A 19,878-nucleotide genomic window follows, 5' to 3' on the forward strand; every position below is an offset into this window, starting at 1 on the left:
AAACCGATTACAATTATGCAACGCGTGATACAGAATGCCAAACCCATCCTTTGAAAAAATAATAGATTTTTTTACTAGAATTATTATAATCTGGTGATAAAAATTGATCAACTTTGTATAATATTTCCCCATATACTATATATAATGATACTATATCAAATATATCCCTCAATAGATAAGTGAATTTAACAAAATTTAGTTTTATTATTATATTATATCTGCTAATATGTGCAGTATTTAAATGATATTTAATGAACATATAATTTTAGAAATAATGTGTTTTGGTGCCAAAAATTGTTTAAATTTCTTCACACGTTCCCTTTATCTCAATGTTTCCAGTATAATGATTTTCGTGTCTCTGGACTAGCCTAAGCCCTTAAAGATTAGAAGGAACTTATAGCAGATGCTGATTAGTTTCAAGTGTACAATATTAATATGATGAATAAGAAGAAAACTATTGATTAAAATGAAAGGTCAACTTCAATACGCCCCTGTATACACACACATTACCGTTAGTTAGTTTCCAGTTACTTCTAATGCATTCCTAACTTTAGCATAACAACTAAGTATGCTGATGAATATATTTTCAGGCGTAAAGAAATGCCATTACTAATAAACCATTACAAGGGATTACACGCACATAAATATACTTACCGGCATAATATACAGACGAAATATACATATAAACACCATAGTTAATGATTTGTGCGTTACGCATATTAATGGCGGCCCAAGCTGCTAAATAACCATTCCGTGCGCCTATTCATTTGCGCTACAATTATTCGCTTGTCTATGTTCTTCAACTCTGCAGCTATGCCTTGGTTTTTGTGTTAAAGCACATATGTATATACATACATACCTTACTTATATATATATATATATGTATGTAAATGTCCAGTAGCTTTTGCCATTTATGATTCGAAATCGAAGAGGCAGCAAGTTGCCAGTAGTTGTTGTAATCATATTCTTTACTTTCTTTATTTCATTTGCTTATACACTTCGCTTTGCCTTTGTAATGAAGGTGGCGATGGTGGTGCTGCCATATCGTTGGCTTATCCCAGAGTTGTATGAGAAATATTACCACGTAAATTATTAATAAGTCGTCGTTGCGCTCGTCGACACTGCCAGCCAATGACAGCCTGTCTATTCCTCTAGTATGCCTTTCCACCTCACTGCGATTTGTCAGGTTATTTAGCATTCATAAAATGTTATCCGAACGCAGCGTAAAATAATAGTAGGCACGCACAGACGTACACACACACACCTGAAAATGTGAATACTGTTTTACACCAGCGATCGATGTGCCGATGGAAGGTAATGTAACTTTGTTGAAGTAATAGTTTTTTTTATCAAAGTATATGAATCGACTAAAAACTCTATCTCCAGTTTTTAACGAATCGCTTGAAGATATAAATCCTTTAAGCCAAGTCAATAAGCATTTCGACATCTCACCACAATCCATTTGTAGAGATAAACAAACTCACCGAAGTCTTTCCATCTCAAAAACAGTTTATTGTAAGAAATCTCCAAGGTACCATAATGAGCTTGCGAAGAAAGCACCCGTGACGGCATATTCATTCGACTTAAATTTTTGACCTCCGAGCGACTATGTGAATTGTGATTAATCTTTCCAGGCGAAAAGACATTATTCGATTTAATCGGAGTAGGTTCGCCAAGTGAAGTCCACTGTTTCACTGTTCCTCGGTCTCTCATAAAAAGTTTTTCTAATAAAGGTATTTTTATAGGTGGGAATACTGTACAAAAATCACTACCGAATTCAATTCAGAATCGGAGTCGAGAACTTGTACGTAAGAAATGAAAATATGAACAAGGCCAGCCTATTCGTTTCGACAGAAGGTAGCCCTTCCTTACCTATCTCTCGCTCAGTCTTTTAGTCTTTTTTTTTGGTTTTTGACTATCTACGGGTGCTGCGAGCTGTTATTAAATGTTGCTGACGGACGCAAAATAAAATTGGCATTTTCAGTTTGTATTCATCACCAATGAAGGCTTGTTTTGCTCGTTTGTTGGTTGGCTTGGATGGTGCCTTGTACGCCGTTACGTATACGTGCCCAACAAACGTTTGACATGTTGGCTTCTTTTTTCTGTGGCTTTGTTTTATAACACAATCTGTAGGTTATCATGTCTTTTCAATGACAGTTCCGTCAGTTTTTTTTTATTACAAAAGCCAGTTAGACTACAGTATAAGAGTGTACCGTAGAATATTTAGATATCACGAGATTGCAAAGTTTGAAATCGACATTTCGTATTTCATCATTATTTTTAAGTCTTCTGATCTCGTTTTCGAAAGAAGATGAAGTGATTATCAAATCGTGTTCATTAATTTACCGCACCGTGGTTTCAAATTCTTGCATTCTCGATGGATCTTTAAGGGGTTAGGAGTAGTCAGAGACACGAAAAAATTAGAATTTTCGGTAATTTTTGTTTTGCTATTAAATCATTACACATTGTTTTGACTTAAAGTCACAAAAGTTGGAAAAAAAATTATTATCTTCAAAGTTATAGCTGTTTGTGTTGACCCAGTTCTAACAAAAGACATTTGCGGTGATTTTTCTAGATTTTCGGGAAAAACTCAATCAATTCTATTATTGGTCTCAAAAATCGTAATTTTTGTTTGTTGTATTCTAAAAGCTTTATAAATTCCATTAAAATCTTCGAGTACAGTTGTCACTAGTTCAAGAACGATAGTTTTGAGAAAAACGCATTTAAAGTTTCACTCGAGCGTTTGGAATACCTGAGCGCTCTTTGTTATTTGTCGAATAGCTTTAAAAGTAATTGTGGGATTAACTTCAAATTTTGAGAGAATATTTCTTAAAATACTTAACAAAAATGAAAAAACAACGAGAAATTATTTTTTGAAAATCCTGACTACAGTAGGATAGATAAATGCAAATAAAGTATGAGAGAGAGATATAAAGAGACAGATAGAGAGTAAGAGACAGAAAAAGACTATGCAGGCAAAGTCAAAAGTTTGAGCTCTGGTTTGACTAAATTTATGATTGTTGCTACATCATTTTGTGTTTGATATAATATATATATTTGGCGTAGGAACCGCTTTAAGCGATTATAGCCGAATCCACCAGAGCGCGCCACTCATTCCTCCTTTTTGCTTTTTGGCGCCAATTGGAAACACCAAGTGAAGCCAGGTCACTTTGCACTTGGTCTTTCCACCGGAGTGGAGGTCGTCCTCTTCCGCGGCTTCCTCCAGCGGGTACTGCATCGAATACTTTCAGAGCTGGAGTGTTTTCTTCCATCCGTACAACATGACCTAGCCAGCGTAGCCGCTGTCTTTTTATTCGCTGAACTATGTCAATGTCGTCGTATAAATCGTACAGCTCATCGTTCCATCGCCTGCGGTATTCGCCGTTGCCAATGTTTAGAGGACCAAAAATCTTGCGCAAAACCTTTCTCTCGAAAACCCCAAGAGTCGTCTCATCGGATGTTGTCATCGTCCACGCTTCAGCGCCATACATCAGGACGGGAATAATGAGCGACTTATAGAGTTTGATTTTGGTTCGTCGAGAGAGGACTTTACTTTTCAATTGCCTACTCAGTCCAAAGTAGCACCTGTTGGCAAGAGTGATTCTGCGTTGGATTTCAAGGCTGACATTGTTGGTGTTGTTAATGCTGGTTCCCAGATAAACGAAATTATCTACAACTTCAAAGTTATGACTGTCAACAGTGACGTGGGAGCCAAGACGCGAGTGCGCCGACTGTTTGTTTGATGACAGGAGATATTTCGTCTTGTCCTCATTCACCACCAGACCCATACGCTTCGCTTCTTTATCTAGTCTGGAAAACGCAGAACAAACGGCGCGGTTGTTGCTTCCGATGATATCAATATCATCGGCATACGCCAGGAGCTGTACACTCTTGTAGAAGATTGTACCCTCTCTATTTAGTTCTGCAGCTCGTATTATTTTTTCCAGCAATAGATTGAAGAAGTCGCACGATAGTGAGTCACCCTGTCTGAAGCCTCGTTTGGTATCGAACGGCTCGGAGAGGTCCTTCCCGATCCTGACGGAGCTTTTGGTGTTGCTCAACGTCAGCTTACATAGCCGTATTAGTTTTGCAGGGATACCAAATTCAGACATCGCGGCATAAAGGCAGCTCCTTTTCGTGCTATCGAAGGCAGCTTTAAAATCGATAAAAAGATGGTGAGTATCGATTCTTCTCTCTCGGGTCTTTTCCAAGATTTGGCGCATGGTGAATATCTGGTCCATTGTGGATTTTCCAGGTCTAAAGCCACACTGATAAGGTCCAATCAGTTCGTTGACGGTGGGCTTTAGTCTTTCACACAATACGCTCGACAAAACCTTATATGCGATATTGAGGAGACTTATACCACGGTAGTTGGCGCAGATTGTGGGGTCCCCCTTCTTATGGATTGGGCAGAGCACACTAAGATTCCAATCGTCAGGCATGCTTTCTTCCGACCATATTCTACAAAGAAGCTGATGCATGCACCTTATCAGTTCTTCGCCGCCGTATTTGAATAGCTCGGCCGGTAATCCATCGGCCCCCGCCGCTTTGTTGTTCTTCAAGCGGGTAATTGCTATTCGAATTTCTTCATGGTCGGGTAATGGAACATCTATTCCATCGTCATCGATTGGGGAATCGGGTTCGCCATCTCCTGGTGTTGTACTTTCACTGCCATTGAGCAGGTCGGAGAAGTGTTCCCTCCATAATCCCAGTGTGCTCTGGACATCCGCTACCAGATTACCTTCTCGGTCCCTACATGATAATGCTCCGGTCTTGAAACCTTCTGTTAATCGCCTCATCTTTTCATAAAATTTTCGAGCATTACCCATGTCGGCCAGCTTTTCAAGCTTTTCATACTCACGCATTTCGGCCTCTTTCTTTTTACGTCTGCAAATGCGTCTCGCTTCCCTCTTCAGTTCTCGATATCTATCCCACCCCGAACGTGTTGTGGTCGATCGCAACGTTGCGAGGTAGGCAGTCTGTTTTCTCTCCACTGCGGAACGACAATTCTCATCGTACCAACTGGTTTTTTGGCGTTGCCGTAGACCAATTGTTTCGGCTGCAGCGGTATGCAATGAGTTTGAGATGCCGTTCCACAGCTCCCTTATATCGAGATGCTGATGAGTGCTCTCAGAGAGCAGGAGTGCAAGTCGAGTAGAAAATCGTTCGGCTGTCGGTTGTGATTGCAGCTTTTCGACGGCGAACCTTCCTTGTGTTTGTTGACGGGCGTTCTTTGCTGCACAGAGGCGAGTGCGTATCTTTGCTGCTACTAGATAATGGTCCGAGTCAATGTTTGGTCCTCGGAGCGTACGCACGTCTAAAACACTGGAGACATGTCTTCCGTCTATCACAACGTGATCGATTTGGTTGCGCGTGTTTCGATCAGGGGACAGCCACGTTGCTTGATGAATTTTTTTATGCTGGAATCTGGTACTACAGACAACCATATTTCGGGCCCCAGCGAAGTCGATCAGCCTCAGGCCGTTTGGCGATGTTTCGTCATGGAGGCTGAATTTTCCGACTGTTGTGCCAAAGACACCTTCTTTACCCACCCTGGCGTTAAAATCGCCAAGCACGATTTTGACATCGTGGCGGGGGCAGCGCTCATAGGTGCGTTCTAGGCGCTCATAGAAAGCGTCTTTGGTCACATCGTCCTTCTCTTCCGTTGGGGCGTGGGCGCAAATCAGCGATATGTTGAAGAACCTCGCTTTTATGCGGATTGTGGCTAGACGTTCATCCACCGGGGTGAATGCCAGGACTCGGCGACGGAGTCTCTCTCCCACCACAAATCCAACACCAAATTTGCGCTCCTTTATATGGCCGCTGTAGTAGATGTCACAAGGACCCACCTTCTTCCGTCCTTGTCCCGTCCATCTAATAATCAATATAAAATCAAGAGAAGTCAATCAGAAAAAAGTCTACTCGTCAATCGTTAGCAATGCATTAAACACTGCAATAATAATTTTTAAAGTACATATGTATGTCAACTCTTCTACTAAATTCAATTAAGTTTTTTTTTTCGCCATACAAATTCAACTAATTTATTGTAATAAAATACAAATAATTTAATCTCACAATAATCACTTATGTATGTACATATATAGTACATAACTTCAGAATCCCATTGAAAACTTTTGAAGATCTCCATTGACTTTTATTTGAAATTCTTCAGAATTATCTGAAAAGCGAACACGTAGGAAAATTCAATGAACATAGTTTAGTAATTACTGTTCTTGCTTAATGTTGATGTTGTTGTTGCCCATATACGTGACTTTCACTAATTCATGCCTCATTACAACGAACGACCGATACCTGCTTGCGTGCCACAGTTTTGAGGCTAGGCTTTGGCTTACTTTTTATGAATTCATTAATGAATTAAGCCTCAAAATTGAGTACATGAATATATTTAATTCATTTTTTATTTTTGTGATTGTGTGATTTCATTGATAGCAGTATGATTTCCCCAATTTTATAAAGCCTCTTGCACCTGCACCCACACCCATTGTTACCAGATTATTCGCAGCAACTCCTCGTGAGTTACAACGCAATTCTTAAGCTCGGGAGTTTTTTTCATTGGAGTAAGAAATTGAATGAAGGTTAATAAATATACACAAAAGAGTATTTAAATAAAGAATATAAATATGCCATTTGTCTGCTTGCCCATTTCCGCTTGCGACAAATTCACTACGTGATTGTTATATTCAAGTACCTTGTGCGCTCAGTACCTCTGACTAGCCATATTGGGAATCAATAATATGTTTGTCATTATCATAGTTCGATTGCTGATTTTCAATGATTTATGATCTATTTATTTATATGTGTGACTATGGATTTTAGTACAAAGAGATAACAAATTAAAATGACTTTCGGGTGAGTAACCCGGAGATTTTTTTTCCAATCAGCCTATATGATTTTGTTACAAAGCTATCAAGCATAATCCAACTTTGTAATCTTTTCAAAATCTTATATAACTTAATAACTTGTACTTATTAAGTTATATTTTTTGCAAATATATGGAAACTCTATTGCTATTGCGTCTTGGTTTGTAATGAATACGAGAAGCCTTATCAGCCTTAGGTCCTCAGTTTTCCATATATCATTGAACAATCACATGGTTCAGTTTCGTTATAGTGCATGGTGACTTTGCAATATTTTTAATAAAATGTTTTGATTCGAAAACAAAACCGAAATTTCTTATTTAATGTTTGATATTTCTTCCACCATTTGGTCGGAGTAATGCTATCTTCTGAAGTAATGTGCTACACACAAATAAGAGTGTTCGCTTGCGTACATTTGTGTACTTTGAGAGCGATTGTGGAGCACACATAAATTTCAGCACAAAAGCGTTATTACGAAGTGATGCTTATTACTATGCGAAGTATATGAGAACTCAAGACTGAATAGGTAGAAACGGCGAGAGATAGATATTGCGACATGTCAGCGTGCTATACTGCTTATAGCTGTTAGATAGTAGCGAATCGAACACAACAGTTCACAGTGTTGTCAGACTGACGAAAATTACAACATAAACAATCCTAGAAACACAAGGGTTGATAATAAATATAAGAAAGAGAGCGGCAGCTATGAATATAAGTAAATGATCATCACACAATATATTTGGAAAATAAGCGAGATTATTCGTTTTACCTGTATTTGAATACCTGAAGTGCATTTTTATTCACTCGGGATTTCAATTTACAAAAATTGTTGCAAAGTTATTAAAATTTTGGTTAAAACAATACATAGCTACTATGTATGTAATCAAACCAAATATAAACAAATCCGCCAAATTCTCCCTTTGTTAAAATCTCCATTCATTAGCCAAATTAGTTTTTGGTCCCATTTCAAATGGTTAATTCTTGAGCCATATGGCCATGCGTGCATACCGTATTGGCACATACCAATCAAAAGAGCTGCCGTACTTTCCGAATAAGTTCCTGAGACATAGTTAATAATTATGAGAACACGAATTTTAGTTAAATAAAATCGGTCGTACGATTGATAGCAGTTACGGTACACCAAGCGCCGCGATAATATTTTGCGCAATTAAAATTACCGCAGTACTACCAGGTTCCCAAAAAGCTTCAGCGCAGCTCGTGGGTAATGAATCATAGGTGAGTCGTTTTGGATTCAATTCATCGAACGCAAAAGTTATTGATGTGAGAAACGCTGAAAGCGTTGTAACCGCGAACAAGTAGTGATGTTGTCCGAACATTGTAAGACACTATGGAACATAAGTTACGAAATGCTTATTATAATTCCCTATGCTACCATTCATTGGTTAATCTAATTTGCCGTTTCTTTATTGTCATTGCAACTTACTTTAAATTTAGTAGCTTCCAACATAACCTTTGTATGGGAGGTGTGCGTGGTTATAATTGGATTTCTTCTTTTCCATTTGTGGACTGTATAAGGAAGTGGCTAAAAGAAATGACTCTAGAGAGTTTGGTTGATATAGCTTTAGTAGTTTATGAGATATGTACAAAAAACTCAATAGGGGCGGGACCACGCCCATTTTCCAAAAAAGGTACATCCAAATATGTATACACTTTCCTAGTGTGATCCCTTGTGCCAAATTTTACTTTTACAACATTATTTATGGCTTAGTTTCGGTTTTAGTAATTTTGTGGGCATGGCAAGGGTCCGATTTCGTCCGTTTCGATCCGACAGATATCGGGATTTCAACTCCACTCGTCATTCTGATCATTTATATATATATAACCCCATATCTATCTTTTTTATTTCTGTGTGCCACAAACTATTGTTATGTGAACAAAACTACTATACTTAGCAACTTTGTAGCAAGACGAAATCAAAAGCCTTTAAATTCAATACACTGTGCAACCCTTGGCTGGGTATTGGACAAAACTATTTTTAACATTATATTCCCAATGTAAGCTGAAGGGTTTATTTTGAGTTAAATAAAGCTAATGGGGCTGGTCCATTAAATAAGAATTGTAGCCATACCACCAATGATCCACCAAAAAGTCTCTGGAATGCCAATTTTCTCGTTTTCGTCGAATATCAGTCCAATATTTTAATCTCTCGCAACAAAGTTGCTAAGAGAGTATTATAGTTTTGTTCACATAACGGTTGTTTGTAACACCCAAAAATAAACGAGTTAGATATAGAGTTATACATACATATATACCAAAGTGATCAGGGTGAAGAGTGGAGTTCAAATCCGGATGTCTATCTGTCCGTCCGTCTGTGCAAGCTGTAACTTGTGTAAAAATTAAGATATCTTCATGAAACTTGGCACACTTGTTTCTTGGCACCATGGGAAGATGGGAAAAATCGGACCACTGCCACGCCCACAAAATGGCGAAAACCGAAAACACATAAAGTGTCATAACTAAGCCATAAATATAGATTTGAATATAATTTGGTACAAAATATCGCGCTATGAAGGGGCATATTTGAATGTAATTTTTTTTCGAGAAGTGGGCATGGCCCCGCCCCCTACTAAGTTTTTTGTACATATCTCGTAAACTACTTAAGCTGTATCAACCAAACTTTCTAGAATCGCTTCTTTTATGAACTACCTTATACAGTCCAAAAATGGAGGATATCGAATAATAACCACGCCCACCTCCCATACAGAGGTCATGTTGAAAACTACAAAAAATGCTTTAATTCAGTAAGGGAAAACACTTGATAAATTAAATTTCATTATAAAGAAGAAGAAGGGTTCCACCCAAATTGGTATACAAAATTTGAAGTGGGTGTGGCTCCGCCCACTTATGGGTCAAAAACCATATCTCCGAAACTACTCGACCAATATCAATGGAGCTTGGTTTGCAATATTTTGCTTACATCCCAATAATATATTGCGAAAATAGGCCAAATCGGTTCACAACCACGCCTACTTCCTATATACCAGAACTTTGAAGTCAATCTGAATAGTTTACTTTACAATATACAAAAAAGTAAGCACTAGTGAAGATATCGAAACAGAAATACAGCATAAAAGAGTATAAAAGTCACAACCGAACTTAGCCATTCCTTACTTGTTATTTTATATTTTGAGGACCGTCAGGGCCGTCCATATTTAAATTTTTCTCATTACTGAAAACAATAAACTTATACTCTTCATCCCGAAACAAGTGTTTCAGCGAATTGTAAACGATTCTTCGTTTCGTTGAATTTTCTTGTAATTTTGTTTGCGCATAGTTTATATTGTATTAAAGTTTTTAAGAATACGATAATATGTCCAATATTCTTAGTTAGTATGGCTCTAGATACATATACATATATTCAAGTGTTTTCCATACGTAAGCATGGAACATATTGTTGCTTTTGAGAAAAATTTGTTTTCTCTAAATCTAAATACAAAAGAACATTGTTTGAGACTTCTACTAAAGATGAATGCTAAACCAATTGGAAACTGTAGTCTTCTAAAGGTAATCTTAGATTCTGATAGTATCAGTGGAATACGTGGCAACCTGGTCAATAAATTTTTCGGCGAGTCTTTATTTAACAAAACGTGAACCGTTGCATATTCTTCTTCTTCTTGACTGGCGTAGACACCGCTTACGCGGTTATAGCCGAGTCCAAAACAGCGCGCCACGCATCTCTCCTTCTGGCAGTTTGGCGCCAATTGGTTATTCCAAGCGAAGCCAGGTCCCTCTCCACCTGGTCCTTCCATCGGAGTGGAGGTCTCCCTCTTCCTCTGCTTCCACCAGCGGGTACTGCATCGAATACTTTCAGAGCTGGAGCACCTTCATCCATTCGAACAACATGTCCTAGCCAGCGTAGCCGCTGTTTTTTTATTCGCTGGACTATGTCTATGTCGTCGAATAACACATACAGCTCATCGTTCCATCGTCTGCGGTATTCGCCGTTGCCAATTCTTAAGGGACCATAAATCTTCCGCAAAACCTTTCTCTCGAAAACTCCTAGTTCCGTCTCATCGGATGTTGACATCGTCCACGCTTCTGCACCGTAAAGTAGGACGGGAATGATGAGAGACTTGTAGAGTTTGGTTTTTGTTCGTCGAGAGAGGACTTTACTTTTCATATATCATTTCGTTGCATATTACCGTTATATAAACAGTATTTTAAAAATCCCTTTGAAAATTTATACTTTTATTTTTGATTGACCTAAAATATAAGATCTCCTAGCAACAAATGCTGTTTCTTGAAATTAATGTCGTCAACATTAAAATTGTTTGCTATCAAAATAACCCATTACTCAACCAGTTATGATTTTGTATGTTCGGGAGGATACCTCTAGTTCGATATCTTCATTGGTGCTGAGAGAAATTAAAGTTATGTTATATTATAAAATGTAGCCGATTTCGTCCATCTTATATCACTTTTTGATTAACTGGATTTTTTTGATAGATGACTTTATTCGTCAACTTAAACTCCATATATACATACTTACATACAAATATAATATATTAGTTTATCACCTTTAAATAGCGCTACACATAACACTGTAAACATTTCGTTGCTGACAAAGGCGTATAAAATCATTCACTCATCGCGAAATTTGTGAGCAAAAGGCATAGCGGCAAAATGGACAACCACTAAACAGCAAACTAACGGCCGTTGACGCGTTCAAAAGCGGAAGTCAACGGCGTATATCAATTTTGCTGGTGCACACACACACACCTGCGTATTTATGTATGAACCAACGGACAACCAAATAAATGTAAATGACAATAACAACAAGTGTGATTACGGCAATGGCAAACATTAATGCGATGGACAATTTTCTTGCTCGCGCTCATTTACTTACGAATGCAAATACAATGTTGTAAAAAAATCTGGCATCTTTGAATTCTTCTTACCAATAAATTCTAAACTCCGCTTGACTTAACCCTTGCAAACAGTTGGAAGTTAAAAATCATGAAGAGGAGCGGATAAGTAAAACATAGGATATGATATGAGGAACCGAAAATACTGGCTCCAGCAGTGAATTATTCAAAGAAAAATCTAAAGAAAGTGGAATATTAGTCGGAATCAATTTTTATGACTTCAAAACTTTCGCCAGCGGACAGGAATATAGAAACTTGATAGCCTACCATATGTGATGAAAGACAGTGAACGATATGCTGCGACAATACTGGTTTACAGTCATTTTGCGACTGCGATGTTTGGGACAGTAGAGCAACAGCAAGCCATTGTACAGTAAATCTGTGGCCTCAGAGAGATCAATTTATTCAAGGCCAGTCTAAAGTGAAAAACATACCTCTCAAGATTGGATTGTTGAAAAATGTTGTTAAAACATTAGATAAAGTCTATGGAGAGCGATGCCAATGCTAAAGAAGGCATATTTGTTGGAAATCAAATTCGAAAAGTCAGGTGTAGAATGTTCGGTTTAGATCCATTTTTACTACGAAAATCCCATTTTAAAAAGTTTTAATGTATGACTGACTAGTAATCGCTTTTATGACAACTTTTTGTTCAACACTGTTTGTAGTGATTAGATTAACTTTGTAATCAGTTCAGTTGTTGCTGTAACAGCAATGTTGGCAATAATATTGACTCACGCATGTGGCATGCAACAACGGTTTGTAATACAAACTTGCAATGCATATAAACTTGGTTAGCGAGTATATGTCAAGCCGCGTAGCTTGCTTGTGAGACAAATATACATACAAGCTAGATATATATGTACATAAATATAACTTAGCAGAGCAATAACAACAAATTTGTCGTCAAATGTTACATTTTGGCAATGAAGGCCTTAGCTGTGGGTGATTTTCCTACATTTGCCGCATGTATCAGCTTATGTGGGTGCCAGCTGTAGCACACTATGATTCTCGATTGCGTGGTAGACAGATAGTAATTGTTGTTTTTGTTGCTAATAGTACAGCTACTATTGGTTTTGGTGTTAAAGTATAGTTATCGAACCTCATCAGTTATTAATATCGTGTGGCATATAAACTACCTTAACTGTCACCAATATCAACAACTTACATACACACATTAACGGTATATGCGCAATACATACATACATATGTATATGTAACTCTCGTAAGAGCACTTACAACACACATGCATGCGTTGAAGTGTTTCTTATGAGCGTTGTAAGCTTATTGCGGCAACAACTACAACAACAATGCGTTGTTACTAATTGTAATTATGTTAATGTAACTGTAGATGAGCTTACGATTGAATTGGGGTTTTTCGATGTTGATAAGGTGACATTCGTGTTGAGACGATAAATGGACCACCCAAGTTGTAGGTGAGGAATATGCTCGTAATTGTGCTAGAATATCTATTAGATATATATGAATAATATGTAGATAATATATGGATGTACGTCACTACTGAAACATGTTCTTATGTAATATTGAAATTTACCCTTTTATTAACGAAATTCCTCTTTTCCACGCACATAATTAAGGGTCCATGAATTGTTGGATTATATTTCGGTTTTCAATCAACTGCAAGAAGAGTCGGGGTAGTCAGAACGCAAACTAAGACCAAAGCAATTGATTTTTTTCTTTTCGAAAAAATACTTTCGATTTAGTGCTTATGGTAACATATAGAACATATTAAGTCATATATGTATATGTATATGTAAATGTAATTGAAACGATTTAAAGAAAATCACCTCTTAAACGATTATGTCCATCTAAATAATAAACTACTATAACTAAATTAACTATTGAGTCCTTTAGAGGAACATGCACATTTGTTCAGATTGGTTTCGGATATATGTAGGTGAAATCGGACCATTGTCACTCCCAAGTTGGGAGTCCCAACCACAAACTAGCAATCTTTAATCGACGTTCTTTCTACGTTCCTGTAGCGACTACAGCTGGACATATGCGATTTTAAAGACTAGCAGATTAAATATACATTTTGTTCATATTAATAGCAGTAACTACAAATGTTCTGGAAACAATTAAAAAAAATTTTGGAAAATATGCAAACATTTATTGTAAATATAGTGGTAAGTTGTCAAGTTAAATAATCTGACTCAATGGGATAGGTATCCAAAACATTTAATTAGTCAGAAGACATCCAAATAAGAGCTGTAATTTTGCAATCACATTTTCTCTTAGCCATTTTACTTCGATGTTATTCGATGCCCCTTATATGGGACGTAGTGACCCTGGGTATTAGTATTCACGTAACTATGATACTAAATATTTTCTTTATTTAAAGGTTATTTTATTCAAAAATACACACTTTAACTTAAAAGTTTTATAATTCATTAGTTTATTCAAATATTTATAAATACATATGCACATTTACGCTCTTCCTCTGGTGGTGAATTGGGACCACCCTATTTAGCCGTAGAGTATCTAGATTGTGAAGCTTGCATTCGCGATGACCACAGTACAGCACAGTTGTAAATTACAGATTTTTATTCTTATAATGCAATAAGCAACTTTAGCATGAAAGTTCAGTGAATCCTGAACAGTGCATGTCATATTCTATCCATGATGCAGTTAGTATTAGATCTATGAAGTGTATAAAACGAATTGTCCATTTTTGGGTGCGTATATTTATTCGAAGAACTCCACTCCATTGGAAGGACCAGGTAGAGAAGGACCTGGCTTCACTTGGTGTTACCACTTGGCGCCAAACTGCCAAAAGGAAGATTGAATGACGCTCTGTTGTAAACAATGCTACTATAACAATACAAAAGTTGCCTACGCCAGTTAAGAAGAAGAAGAATATTCGTTAATATTGAATCATTTTTCGTTATAAAGTCGAACCACATCTGAAAAATTCACTTCAATATAATCTTGTGAGTCCTTTTCCCACCGCCGAGCTTTTTCCACTACGCCAAACTTTGAAGCTAAGTTCACCACATTGTTATCATACCGTCTATAACTATGTCCTTTTCATTTTTAGGGATGAGCTTTGCTAATTATAGAGATGTAGTGAACCTTTGATAAAAAATAAAATCGTACGGCATACCACTTCTTCCACGTAAAAACTAGACTTTGATTCTCCAAGGATATGATTTGCTCAGCCATTGTGGGTTATTACAACAGACTCCGCAGAATATATGTATCTTCTTAATCACACCATCGACCAGATCATTCACAACTTTTATACATTCATTTTCATTCATCATGCATTCATTTTTTCAGGGTAATATACTCAAGAGGTTCATTTAAGAAACACTTTATAACCACCAAATGTGTAACAATAACACTCATTCACGAAACTAACACGCGCACTGGAGTTACTGCATATAAGTTATGGATTTACTTGTCGAAAGTAAAAAAGTTATGATTTTTCTGGTCTTATGACCTTTATTGTTCAACCGCTCGCTTAACTCTAAACTTAACAAATTTTATAATTCTTATCGTAACTTAATGCGCTTGCAGTTCTGCTGGCGTCGGTTCCCACGTTCCGCTGGATTTCCAGAGAATCACGCCACACTGCGCTATACGTATCGTCAGCACTTTTGCGAGTAGAACGGATGCACGTGTCTTTTGAAATGTTATTGTTGCTAACTCCTCCCTTCTTAAAATCAATTGTCCTCAATTGATCAAAAATACGGTAAGTTGTCAAAATTGAAGTATATTATGGGGTTTGCTGTTTTTGGTACTAATTCTGGTACTGCTAGGTCCTTACCCTTGGACGATGTTTCTGATGTAAAGCTTGTTTGCAGGATTATCTTCTTTCTCCTATGGCAGAAGAATATTATTGAAAAAGCTGCTAGTGTGAGAATGGCCATGATTGCCACAGAAGTTTGAGTGGTATTCGTATTATTCTGAAGGTAATCCAAACGTTTTATGTTGTCTATGAATAACTCGTGGATTGATTCCAATGACAAAAGATTTATTCTTTCCTTTTCCGCTGGAGCAAATTGTGTTCTGACTGGTAAGGCCCTGGTTAAAAGCGTTTCGCCATTGTAGAAAGAATCGTTATTTATTTTTATGGTAAGATTGCTGAATTTTACGACGAATGTGCCTGCAACTAGGGATGGCAACGATTAATCATTTGATTAAATTAATCGATTATTTTCATTCAATTTACGATTTAATTGCATCGAAACACCTTTTCAAATTACTCGACTATTACTCGAGTAATTGCAAAATAATCGCAAACAGCATTTTGAAATTTAATACATTTTATGTTCATCTAAGTTAGCTACAGGGGTCGAAATTGCAAACGGTGTAAACATAGTTAAATTCTAATATGTCAACGTAGTTTAATATCAACAAATGAATGTCTGGTAACACTGCATTTACAGTTAAGTCAAACGCATTTTACGTTAAGTTGTTTGAAGAGCAATTGCGCCAGTTAAAAGCGAAGTGTGGACATTTTTTTAATAAAATAAGCAATAACTACGTTAAATGTCAATTTTGCTGCAAAAATTTAAAATTTTCTAATAACATATCAAATATGTTGCAGCATTTAAAATTAAAGCATGCAACTGTAGCCTGGAAATTGGTGGTAAGTTGGAGCAATCGGTATTATATTTTAAATTTCTTCTAGTTATATATAAATATATGTGTACAAATTAGACTCTGCAATCTAGGAGTAAAGACAATGTTTCCCTAAGTGATGATGACACTGACACCATTTTGTGCACTCTAGTGCACAAAAGAAGGAGGAAGGACAACGATTTTACATCTCCACAAGATGAATTGAGCTTTTATTTGAATTGTCAGGTATTAGAACTAAGTCGAAACACTATTTAGGCTTGGGAAGAAATGAAAACCGTTTACCCAAACTGTACGGACTTTCAAAAAAGTATTGTCATCTACTTGGTACCTCAGTACCAGCTGAGCGGCTTTTCTCAAAAGCGGGTGCAACTGCGACCGAAATACGCAATCGTTTGACAACAATACGTTTATCGAAATTGCTTTTTCTTCAAACTTGGTTGAACAGACTTCTAAATTTGCTTGACTTCAATGAATATATATTCCTTTATGCTAAGACAAATGAATTTTTAATACGAATTTTTAATTTTATTTCCGTTTTTCTTTTTGTGTATATACGAACACAATTTGAATGTCTGAAATAAGAATATAGTCTCCTATATTTTATTGGTTTTATTTTTACGCAAAGTTGCAAACATTGGAATTAATCGATTAATCGATTTTTTTACATTAATTGCAATTAATTGCAATTATTTTTTTATATCTTGCAATTAATCATTTGATTATTTAATCGATTAAAAAAAAATTTTTGCCATCCCTACCTGCAACAGACATTTCTTCCAGGCTATTATTTACGGTGCCATTAAAGTTGTTTAGTAGAATTAGTCCAGGTTGAAGTATTTCTATTGGTTTAACATGATTTGCGTTGCTATATGGACAAGTTGGATTTTGTTTACTATTTAGAAGTTTCGTTATGCAGGTTTCATTAACTAGACTAACAATTTGGTCTTTATTACAAATAGATATAGAATTTATTGTCTTACACTCGCTATTTATTCCAAATATAGTATTTTCTTTCTTAATAATATTATTGAAAACAATATTTATAATCGTATTATTTCTCTTAACAGGTTTAATTAAAATATTTTCATAAGTTTCTTTTTCCGTAATTGGTATTTTTACAATATACGCTAACATTGTTGAATTATAAAGGACGCTTGTTTCTGCAAAGCTTAAGGCTTCTTCGGTTGATGAAAAAGGCATCTTTTCCTCTTCTAGTGTTTTAAGAGTTAATTCTAATTCTTTCTTGTTTAATAAAATGCTATTTACTAATTTTAATTTTGCCCATTGGATGGCATATCTAATGTTTACAATTTCTTCCTTAACTAAACGTAATCTATTTTGAATACTTATTACTAGTTCGTCGTTGAAGTAGCTGTCTTTTGTTATTGCGTTTGTTAGTTTGTCCGTAATTACTGTGAGGTTATTCATACGTTCTGTTAGTGCTTGATTTACTAGAAATTGTTTATTGTTATTGTCGTTTAATTGTTTTGTGTCGTATTCTAATGCAGCAAAATCGTCGTGATCTGGGGTTCCAGCTAAATATTTCTATGCTGTACCCAGGATGTTAATTGATCTTCTAATTTTTTTACCTGATGGTTTAATAGATTTAATTGCTACTTTGGTCTGTTCAATTTCTTGTTTTAAAGTTGAGTAAAATATACTGTTTGTCCGTATGTTTTTGTCCGTGAATTGCTTTACCTCTGCCAAAAATTGTTCGTACAGTTCAACGTTGATAAGGTGTATTAGTTTAAACGTTCCGTCTTGTATTTTGGTCAGCCCCTTGCTTATTGTAATTATATGAGCTGTTGAGAAGTCTGTAATTTGAAAGTCGGTCAGAGCCATTGTTGTCGCTGTAAGCGTTAGTCTGCAGAAAGGAAAAATTTAGAAAATGCGTCTGTTTTATTTAATTTTATTACTTAGCTTTTAATATTACTCTTATGAACTACCCTATTTGACTCGGTCATCACCGTAGTCGACCTGTTTTCCTTAACTACTTCTTTTTTATACCTAGGTGAGATTTTAGTTCCTAACCTATTGTGGATCTTCACGTAAATCGTTTCTCCTGGATTATAATCAATAATTGGTTGTAATTTGCTATTATGATTTTTAAGATCTTGTTGTTGTTTATCTTTTATTCTCTGAATATTATCTAATCTAGCTTTTTCGAGTTGTTCGGGGTCTGTGCTTACCGTACGACCGAAAAAAATTTCTATTGGTCTATTATTAATTGTGCTGTGAATTGAGTAATTATATTCATAGACAGCTCTGTCTAAAAGTTGTGCAAATGATTGATCTCGATTTTCGGCTTTTAGGCAACGCATAATCTAGGAAAGTGTTGAATGGAATCTCTCGATTTGGCCATTCACTGCACTTTTATATGGCGGGGATTTGAAAATTTGAATGTTTAGTATGTCTTCCAACATAAAAGTAATAGTCGCTGAATTGAATGCCCTTTCGTTATCAAAAATTACGGTTTTGGGTACTCCAAACTGAAAGAGAAGTTCCCTTAGAGGTTCTTTTATGTCTTGAGTAGCTTTTGATTTTATTGGTTTTACCTGCGCATATTTTGAGAATTTATCGACAGCAGTGAGCACGAGATTGCCTTCCGTTTTGTAAATATCTATATGCACTATATGTCCTGCATATGAGGGGATAGGTGTCTCTTTTAAAACGGGCTTATTAGGGTGTCTATCGTACTTATTTGTTTTGCAAATACTACATTATTTGACTATTTTATTTATTTTGTTATTCATGCTGGGAAAAAAATATTTCTCTAGTATATGAGATTTATTCTCTCTACCATTACGATGAGCTCTTCTGTGTGTTTCTATGATAATTTCTTCCTGCCTTTGTTCCTCTAATACATCTTCTACCTTTCTTCGTGCAAACTTAATACGATATTTATTGAAGTGGATAGAAAAAACTTCTTGTATTATTCCCATTATCGGTTCGGGAGCACTGATCCCATTTATTACTGAAGGGTTTAAATATTTTTTCAATAAAGAAATAGTTGGAAAAACAATTTGAAATTTATAGCTTGATTCTGTAGACCAATTGAAAAATATCTGATTTTTGAAAACGTTGATAGGTACATCCACGAATTGAATCAAGTTTTGACCTGAACTGTCATCGCTATGCGTCATAACCGACATTGAATTTATTTGTTGCTGTGCTGTAATTCTTGATAGTGCATCAGCCACAACATTAGTCCGACCAGTTTTATGAAATATTTCATGATTATACTCTTCTAGTTCTGCCTTCCATCGTTTCATTTTACTATTTGTGTTTTTATTGCTTAAAGCAAAAGTTAGGGGCTGATGGTCTGTAAAGATTTTGACCTTAGCGTGCCCGTACAAAAAATTCCGTAGAGTGGATAATGCCCAGACAATGGCTAGCATTGTCGTTTGCGGCGTAATGTTCCTCCGCCTTACTTAGAATTCGAGAAATAAAAGAAATCGGTTTTCCACTTTGGGAAAGAACGGCACCAAGTGCAAAATTTGAGGCAT

This window comes from Zeugodacus cucurbitae, chromosome 6 (assembly GCF_028554725.1).
Source record: "Zeugodacus cucurbitae isolate PBARC_wt_2022May chromosome 6, idZeuCucr1.2, whole genome shotgun sequence".
Taxonomy (NCBI): domain Eukaryota; kingdom Metazoa; phylum Arthropoda; class Insecta; order Diptera; family Tephritidae; genus Zeugodacus; species Zeugodacus cucurbitae.